This window comes from Hyla sarda, chromosome 9 (assembly GCF_029499605.1).
Source record: "Hyla sarda isolate aHylSar1 chromosome 9, aHylSar1.hap1, whole genome shotgun sequence".
NCBI classification, from domain to species: Eukaryota; Metazoa; Chordata; class Amphibia; order Anura; family Hylidae; genus Hyla; species Hyla sarda.
The window spans coordinates 170,785,234-170,794,253 of NC_079197.1; positions in this window are offsets into that span (position 1 = coordinate 170,785,234).

The window sequence follows — 9,020 nt, forward strand, 5'->3', positions numbered from 1 at the left end:
AGTTTTTGATCTGGGTGTAAGTGAAACTACGTGAGAAGTTGCATAAACCGCAATCGCAAGAAGCGACTATTTACTGAGGAAGTACAGTACAGTACGGGTTTATTTAATGAATTATTTGTATTTCAAGTCATAACAAAATAATAGGATGAAAGGAAAACATTAACAGCTTTTGACCATAGTCTTTTGTACGACCATTTATCTATTTGTACATATTTATAAGAAGTCTTTTCTTAACTCCTTAAAGGGGTACTCAGGTGGGAAACAATTTTTTTTTATTTTTTTAAATAAACTGTTGCCAGAAAGTTAAAGGGGTACTCCGCCCCTAGACATCTTATCTTCTATCCAAAAGATAGGAGATAAGATGTCAGATCGCTGCGGCCCCGCTGCTGGGGACCCCCGGGATCCCCGCTGCGGCACCGCGCTATCATTACAGCACAGAGCGAGTTCGCTCTGTGCGTAATGACGGGCGATACGGGGACGGAGCAGCGTGACGTTATGGCTCCGCCCCTCGTGACATCACGACCCGTCCCCTTAATGCACGGCCCGCCCCCTCCCATAGACTTGTATTGAAAGGGGCGGGCCGTGACATCACGAGGGGCGGAGCCATGACGCAACGATGCTCCGGCCCCTGTATCTCCCGTCATTACGTGCAGAGCGAACTCGCTCTGTGCAGTAATGATAGTGGGGTGCTGCAGCAGGGATCCCAGGGGTCCCCAGCAGCGGGACCGTGGCGATCTGACATCTTATCCCCTATCCTTTGGATAGGGGATAAGATGTCTAGGGGCGGAATACCCCTTTAAGCAGATGTGTAAATTAGGTCTATTAAAAAATCCTTCCAGTACTTATCAGCTGCTGTATGCTCCAGAGGAAGTTGAGTTATTATTTTCTGACTGACCACAGTGCTCTCTGCTGACACCTCTGTCCATGTCAGGAACTGTCCAGAGCAGGAGCAAATCCCCATAGCAAACCTATACTGCTCTGGACAGTTCCTGACACGGACAGAGGTGTCAGCAGAGAGCAATGTGGTCAGACTTAAAAGAACTACACAATTTCCTCTGAAGCATACAGCAGCTGATAAGCACTGGAAGGATTAAGATTTTTTTTTTTAATAGAAGTTATTTACAAATCTTTAAACAAAAGCCAACCCCTCAAAGCTAGAATCTAGAGATGAGCAAACTTACAGTAAATTTGATTTGTCACAAACCTCTCGGCTCGGCAGTTGATGACTTATCCTGCATAAATTAGTTCAGTTTTCAGGTGCTCCGGTGGCTGGAAAAGGTGGATACAGTCCTAGGAAAGAGTCTCCAGCCACCGGAGCACCTGAGAGCTGAACTAATTTATGCAGGATAAGTCATCAACTGCCGAGCCGAGAAGTTCATGACGAATCGAATTTACTGTAAGTTCGCTCATCTCTACTAGAATCAGTTGTCTGATACAGAGATGAAAAAGATATTGAAAATAACTGGATCGTGCTTCAATTATAGCATGATAATGTAACATTTATTTCACAATATAAAATATATTAAAAAAACGTTTTTTTAAACAGTTAGTCCTCAAAGCACAGGACCCTTGTGCGGAGGGAATTATGATATAAAATAAAATATATTATATGAAATAGCAGTATCAACAAACACCGATATGCTGCTATTTCTTATCATATATTTTATTTTACATCATAATTCCCTCCGCACAAGGGCCCTGTGCTTTGAGGACTAACTGTTTAAAAAAACGTTTTTTTAATATATTTTATATTGTGAAATAAATTTTACATTATCATGTTATAATTGAAGCACGATCCAGTTATTTTCAATATCTTTTTCATCTCTGTATCAGGCAACTGATTCTAGCTTTGAGGGGTTGGCTTTTGTTAAAATTTTGCCATTTTAATTCCAACACCAGGTGTAGGTGTATAGCCCTCTTACCTCGGCTAGTTAATTGTGAGCTGCACATTCCCTGCTTTGTTTTACCTAATTTACAAATCTGTTTAAAGGGAACCAATCATCAGATTTTACCCTATATAACGCTTGGCAAAGCGTTATATAGGGTAAAATCTTTATTTTCACCATTCCCGGGGGACGCTCCTGCCCCCAGGGATGGTGAAGATATGAAGTTATAAACTAGTCACCGCCGCCGCCGTAAGTAGTCACCTGGGCGGGGAGCTCTTCTCATCTACTCCCGTTCTTCGGCCGGCAGCGACGCCCCCTCCGCTTGATTGATTGGCCGCGTCATTGTTCCGCTCACTGAACAGACGGAGCAGAGCGATGACGCGGCCCGTCAATCAAGCGGAGGGGGCGTCGCTCCCGGACGAAGAACGGGAGTAGGGGAGAAGAGCTCCCCGCCCAGGTGACTACTTACGGCGGCGGCGGTGACTAGTTTATAACTTCATATCTTCACCATCCCTGGGGGCAGGAGCGTCCCCCGGGAATGGTGAAAATAAAGATTTTACCCTATATAACGCTTTGCCAAGCGTTATATAGGGTAAAATCTGATGATTGGTTCCCTTTAACTTTCTGGCACCAGTTGATTTGAAAATGTATTTTTACCCCTTTGAAGAGGAACTTCGGTACTTAGATGGGCACTGTCAGATTCAAAAACTTTCTATATGTTGTACATCTTGGCAAAACATTAACCTTTCTTTCATTTTATATAGAAATCATCGCTTATAAAAATTAAAAAAAAATACAACTAGGGGTCCCCATATCATCCAGAATATAATCCTGTATGACTGTAGCATCAGCTTTGTACATGAGTTATCTTTGCATCTCCGGCTCTTCCATAGAGATGCATGGAGGGGGCATGTTGCTCTATGCATGAAGAGAGTCGGGGTGGACTTCCAGTTCTGGTGCTGCCATGCCTGCTCGCAGCTGAGTGAGCTCCTGTGCCTCCTGACCTCTCACCGCTGCACGCTGCCCGAATCGTGTCTCCCCCAGCAGCCTCCCATGACCTACACAGACGGCTCCTCCTGTATGGAGCGTATCGCTGCTCAGCACTCAGAAGCAGCCGGCATCTCCCGGAGTCCCCTCCCACACCGTCAAAAAAGATGGCGATGGCACCGCTCCCTCAGCGCACCTTCTCTCATATAGCCAAGTTCCAGCTCCAGTACCCAGCCTTACACCACATTTACCATGAGGATGGCACTAATTCTGTGTTTTCTAGTCCGTCGGTGGCTGAAGCGGCCCAACACAGTCCAGCCATACCCGCCCGGCGGAATGGAGACCGACATCTTACCAGAGAGGACTCCCTATCCCCCCCCCCACCTGGAAGCAGGGGGTCTCCACATGCTACCTGCTAATTGACCTACAAGGGACGTGACTATCTACATCCCCTGCCTATTGTGGCTATTGATCTCCCTTTCCTCCTCTGACGGCTACCTCCTGGTTTTATCTGTTGAAAGGAGATGCATGCCGAGACGTGGTCATTGCTGTCTGGCTTCACACCCTATCCTGTCCCCCCCCCCCCCCCCTTGCGAGAGTGACTGTTCCATTAACGGTTGCTGTCCACGTATTGTATGGTTTTTGCCCTTTCCAGTGGTCTGCCGGGGATTTTGTTTTGTTCTCTTGTCTATTTAAGCACTCTTACCTTGCCACTTTACCATGTCTATGGTCGGGAGGTACCTGCAATGGGCTTGGTAGAAAAACGTGAAGTCCCCAACACGGTGTTAGGCACTCTTGGAGTGCCTGTGATACATTAGGTGTTTGTGTTCTTCTTTAACTCTTTTGTATAACCTTTGTATAACCTTTACTTTCCTATTCCGACCACTCTGTCATCTACTGTCCTGCCCAGCCTCTGTCCCCTTAGTGAGAGGTTTTGAGTGTTTGTAGTTTGGGTGCGTGAGTGTTTGTATTTTTTTCTCTCTCTCTCCTTCTTGTTCCTACAGATATGCATGTGATTTCATGGAACGTCAAGGGCCTCTGCTCTCCGAACAAGAGGGTGCAAATACACCGCCACCTGTAGCGGCTTCAGCCTGATGTCGTCCTTCTCCAGGAGACCCACCTAGCCTCCAAGGACCTAATTCGTATGTCTAAACTCTGGGTTGGGGAGATGATTGGAGCTTCAGCGGTTGGGGGTAAGGCGGGCACCCTGATACTCATTAACAAGAATTTTAGTGGCACCATACTGTGCAGGGAGGTGGATGGGAAAGGGCAAGGGGTGAAGCTACTGGTTCGATTTGAGGGTCATGATTATAGTATCTATAGTTGCTAGGCCCCAAATGGAGACAACAAGCGTTATTTCCAGTACTTGGAGCCCATGATTCTAAGTGATCCTGTCCCGTATAAAATTGTGGGGGTGATATGAACGCAGTGGCAGGTTTACTATTCGACCAAGTGATAGAACCTTTGCACGGTTTCTTGAGACAGCTAAACTTCATGACCTCGGGAGATTGATACATCCGGACAGCAGAGAATTTACTCATTACTCCGATAGTCACTCCATGTGGTCCCGGATTGACTATGTTTTTTTGTCCTCTGATCTTTTGCAACGTGTTTCAGACTCAGACATTCATACCATGGTGATCTCAGATCATTCCCCTATCTCTCTCACACTCTCTGACACCTTCCCAAAGGGGGCTGATTTTCAATGGTGTTTCCCTGCCTATATGACAAAGGACGATAACTTTATTGATTCATTGAAGAATTGGTGGACTGACTTTTCATGGCATAATAGCGAGCATCTCTCCAAAGCTCCATTATATTGGGAGACTGCTAGCTCAGTACTTCGTGGTCACTTGGTTGCCTATATGACCACTGTGAAAAAGAAGTCACTCCATAATTTCCAAGAGGCCAGCAAGGCCTTGCAAAAAGCCTTTACTGACTTTCTCTCCCGGCCTTTTGAGGCAGCTTGCCAGGCTTGGAAGACGGCGAAAACGACTTTTGATCTTTGGTCAGAGCGGAAATGCATGGCTTCCTTTTCTAGATTTAAGAGAAAAGAAAAAAGAGGTGCGCTCCTAGTGTGGATTGTTTGCACAGGTAAGCCTCCAAGGAAAAAATATGAGCTTACCAGAAGTAGTTGTGCTGAGGGCACAACACCTATACATGTATGTAGTCTCGCTTGGTAGAGGTCAGCAGCTCCGGGGTCCTCTCTGGGTGATATGGTCACTCAGTGCTTGTAGTACATTTCAATGTGTGTGGACCATAGCATGGAACACACAAAAATGAGGACTTGGTCCAGCTCGCTTCCCCTCTTGCTATGGACCAAGTCCTCATTTTTGTGTGTTCCATGCTATGGTCCACACACATTGAAACGTATTTTCTAGATTTAAGGCAGAGTTGTTCTGCTCTGGTAATAAGTCAGGTCGCCTACTTGCTCACTTGGCAAAGGGCAGCAGAACACCTTAGTACTTCTCTGGACTTTGTGATGCCTCAGGGGCGGTCCACACGGATCCCAGAGAAATTAATTCCTACTTTAAGTCTTTGTACCTCCCAACTCAGGCGGACATGGTTGCTGGTGAGACGTTTCTGGAATTGGTTCAACTTCCTGTACTGTCTGACGATCAGCGGACAGTGCTAAATGCGGACTTCTCGGAAGACGAAGTCCGGCTAACCATAAAGCACTTACACAATGCAAAAGCCCCTTGCCCAGATGGCTTCTTTGGGGAGTTTTATAAAGCCTTGATTGACCAAGTTGTGCCACCATTGATGCCTTAATTCAACCCTTTGCACCGGCCCTTTGCTTTTACACACTAACACTGCTATCATTAAACTCCTACTAAAACCTGGCAAGGATCCCCTTGTCCATCAGTCTTATCGCCCCATTTCCCTCATTAACCAAGACCCTAAATTGATCTCCAAATTATTAGCAGACCGTCTAAGCCAATTTCTTCCCTCCCTGGCCGGCCTCTCCCAGGTGGGCTTTGTTCGCAACTGCTCTGCGGTCACTAATATTCGTAACGTATTGACTGTCCTGGACATGGTGCAGCTCCAACCCAAGCCCAATGATAACCCACTATTATTGGCTCTAGATGCCAAGAAGGCTTTTGATAATGTTCAATGGGACTGGCTTGGGATGGTGCTGAACAAAGAGGGAATCACTGGTCGCTGTCGCACCTTTATAGGGGGTCTTTATTCCTCACCCATGGCACGAATCCATACCTCGGCCATATTGTCCTCGCCCTTTACTCTGGGCATGAGACAGGGATGCCCCCTGTTCCCCCTCCTTTTCAATTTAGCTTTAGAACCCCGGGGGGGGGGGGGGGGGGGGGGGGGGGGTCAGGGGATCGGCAGTAGGTGAGTATATGTTTTTTTTTAATTCTTCCCTCCGCCCTGAGAACTTTTTACTTTCAAAATCTCTATAGGCAACTCCTTTTAATATGGCCCCTTTGCGGTAACATGAATAAATTTGACTCCATCATTTATTGAACATGGCAGAGCGCTGGTTATTATTGCAAAAACATTCTGAACTTTATATTTTAGACAATGTGACATGTTATCTTTTTAGGCCTGCATAGGAAATCCCCATAAACATTCTGGACTTCCCGATACTTGTAAGAGTTTGTAAGTTTAACTCACTTCTTTGTCTACTGGAGTAAAAATACTTTGGCTGGTTCCAGTTCTGTTCCGTTTCCACTTTTTATCACTATTATGACTGCGTTTTGCTAAATTAATAGTGAGAAAAATCTTGGCTAAATCTTATTCTTTATGACTTCTACTGTGTACTTTGCACTACCTCTGTAATATAAAATTGTATATACATCAGATAGTCATCTAAGAACACAGAGACAAATTTTATGAAACATTTAATTAAAAAAATGCACATAAGAAAGTCTGTATGAAAATTCTTCACTCTTTGTAAAACAATCATCCCACATTAGCCCTAATTTTTACATAATAACCAATCGGAAAAAGCATCAAATTTACACCTTTATTTTCACAGGGACTTTATAGTTTATATAAATAGAGATGTTTAAGTATTCAATGTAAAAATAATAAAGTTTATAATATACTAAACTAATCTGATTCTGCCCTGGTTCCGCACCGCTGCTGCCTGTTCATCAAGATCCGCTGTGTTAATCGTTTACATATCTATATGGCTTCCATGTTTCTCCACTATAGATGAGTGAATTTACCATACGAGTCACTGAATAGGAATCTAATGAATTTGTTTGGCCTGGAAAAAGTCGTTTCAGTTTCCAAATTCTCCAAAATCTGGTATGAGATTATGAGTTTTTTTTAGGAATGAGTCATATAAGATTTCTCCAGGAAATCAGAACACTTCAAAAATACATGGCCGCCATTATTGGTGTGGAAACCAGAATAGATTAGTTAGATATACTGCAAAATTTTTTTTTTTCATTTTATAGGAAAATATTACCAAGTTTTTACCAACCATACAAAACCCTTCTCTTGTATACGTTAATGACACAAGTTTATTGTAAAGGATAGATGGACAGGTTTTCACACGTTCTTGATAAAGCTGTCATTTAGGCCTATTTACCATGAGTGCATTGGTATATGTCGGTAATATGGAGGTTTTATCAGTATGGTCATCAGTATTTTATCAGCACTAATGCAGTATTGCATCTGTTTCTTTACAATAAAAAAAAAAAACTTTATATAATGCTGGGACTGTAGAAAAATAAAGTGATACTTACCTACCCCACCCCCTCCCTCCAACTTCAACTTCTTTCAGTCCCCCATAGCTGATCTTTTCTGTCTCCTACTAAGAAATGTGATTGAAGAAAGACCTGCCCTCTCACTAATCACCGACCTAAGCGGTATCCTGTCTCGGCCAGTGACTGACTGAGCATGCAGGTCCTGCTCCAAGCGCTTATCTCAAAAGCAAGCAGAAGAAAATTGCATCAGGGGACTGGAAGAATAAGTATTGCTTTTTTTTTTTTTTTTTTTTTTTTTACAGCCTCAGCACTATAATAATTTTTTATGGACACCGGAATACCCATTAAAATACTGGTGGGTGTCTTAATCGTACCACATTAAAAAATAAAATAAAAAAAAGATGCAATACAAATCAAATGAACATATAGATGTATTCGTACTGTAATTCGAACTCTTTCCATAGACTTAAATGGGCAGTTTTCATCTGCAAAACAGATGAAAGTCATGCATGCTCTTTTTTTAAGATACACACTTATTTTTTACAACCATGTGACTAGCCCCATATATCATAGCCCCTTATTATGTCCATAAAAAAACAATACAGATGCATACTCTCATGGGAAAGTGGCCTAGTCCTGAGACTTTGTCATGGCAGTGCCTCAAAGACAACTGTCCTGTGAGGACTTCTTTCTCATCAATGCATTAGTTAGGGTGTGGTCCCATGAAAATGTTATGAACGTTGCACAAATAACTCAATGTATTTTCCATGGACTGCAATTGTTGTGCTAGAAAAAATTCTTTGTGTAGTCCCTGTCTTAAAGGGGTACTTTTTTTTTTTTTTTTTAAATCAACCAGTGCCAGAAAGTTAAACAGATTTGTAAATTATTTCTATTAAAAAATCCTACCCTTCCAGTACTTTCTAGCAGCTGTATGCTACAGAGGAATTTTTTTCTTTTTGAATTTCTTTTTTATCTTGTCCACAGTGCTCTCTGCTGACACCTGATGCCAGTATCAGGAACTGTCCAGAGCAGGAGAAAATCCCCATTGCAAACCTATTCTGCTCTGGACAGTTCCTGACACGGACAGAGGTGTCAGCAGAGAGCACTGTGGACAAGACAAAGAAAGAAATTCAAAAAGAAAAGAATTTCCTCTGTAGCATACAGCTGCTAAAAAGTACTGGAAGGGTAAAGATTTTTTAATAGAAGTCATTTACAAATCTGTTTAACTTTCTGGCACCAGTTGATTAAAAAATAAATAAAAATGTTTTCCACCGGAGTACCCCTTCAAGGGATATTAAACAAATATACGGTTTGGTCCAACAGAGTTAGGCCATGAAGTTCTTACTTTTTCAATATCTTTACGTTAAAATAAAATTTGGTCATAGAGGAAGCTCGATGTCTCTGCAACCACATTCAGGCAATGATGCAATGTAAGAAGCTTTATCCTGAGAACCGAGCATGGATGCCGCTG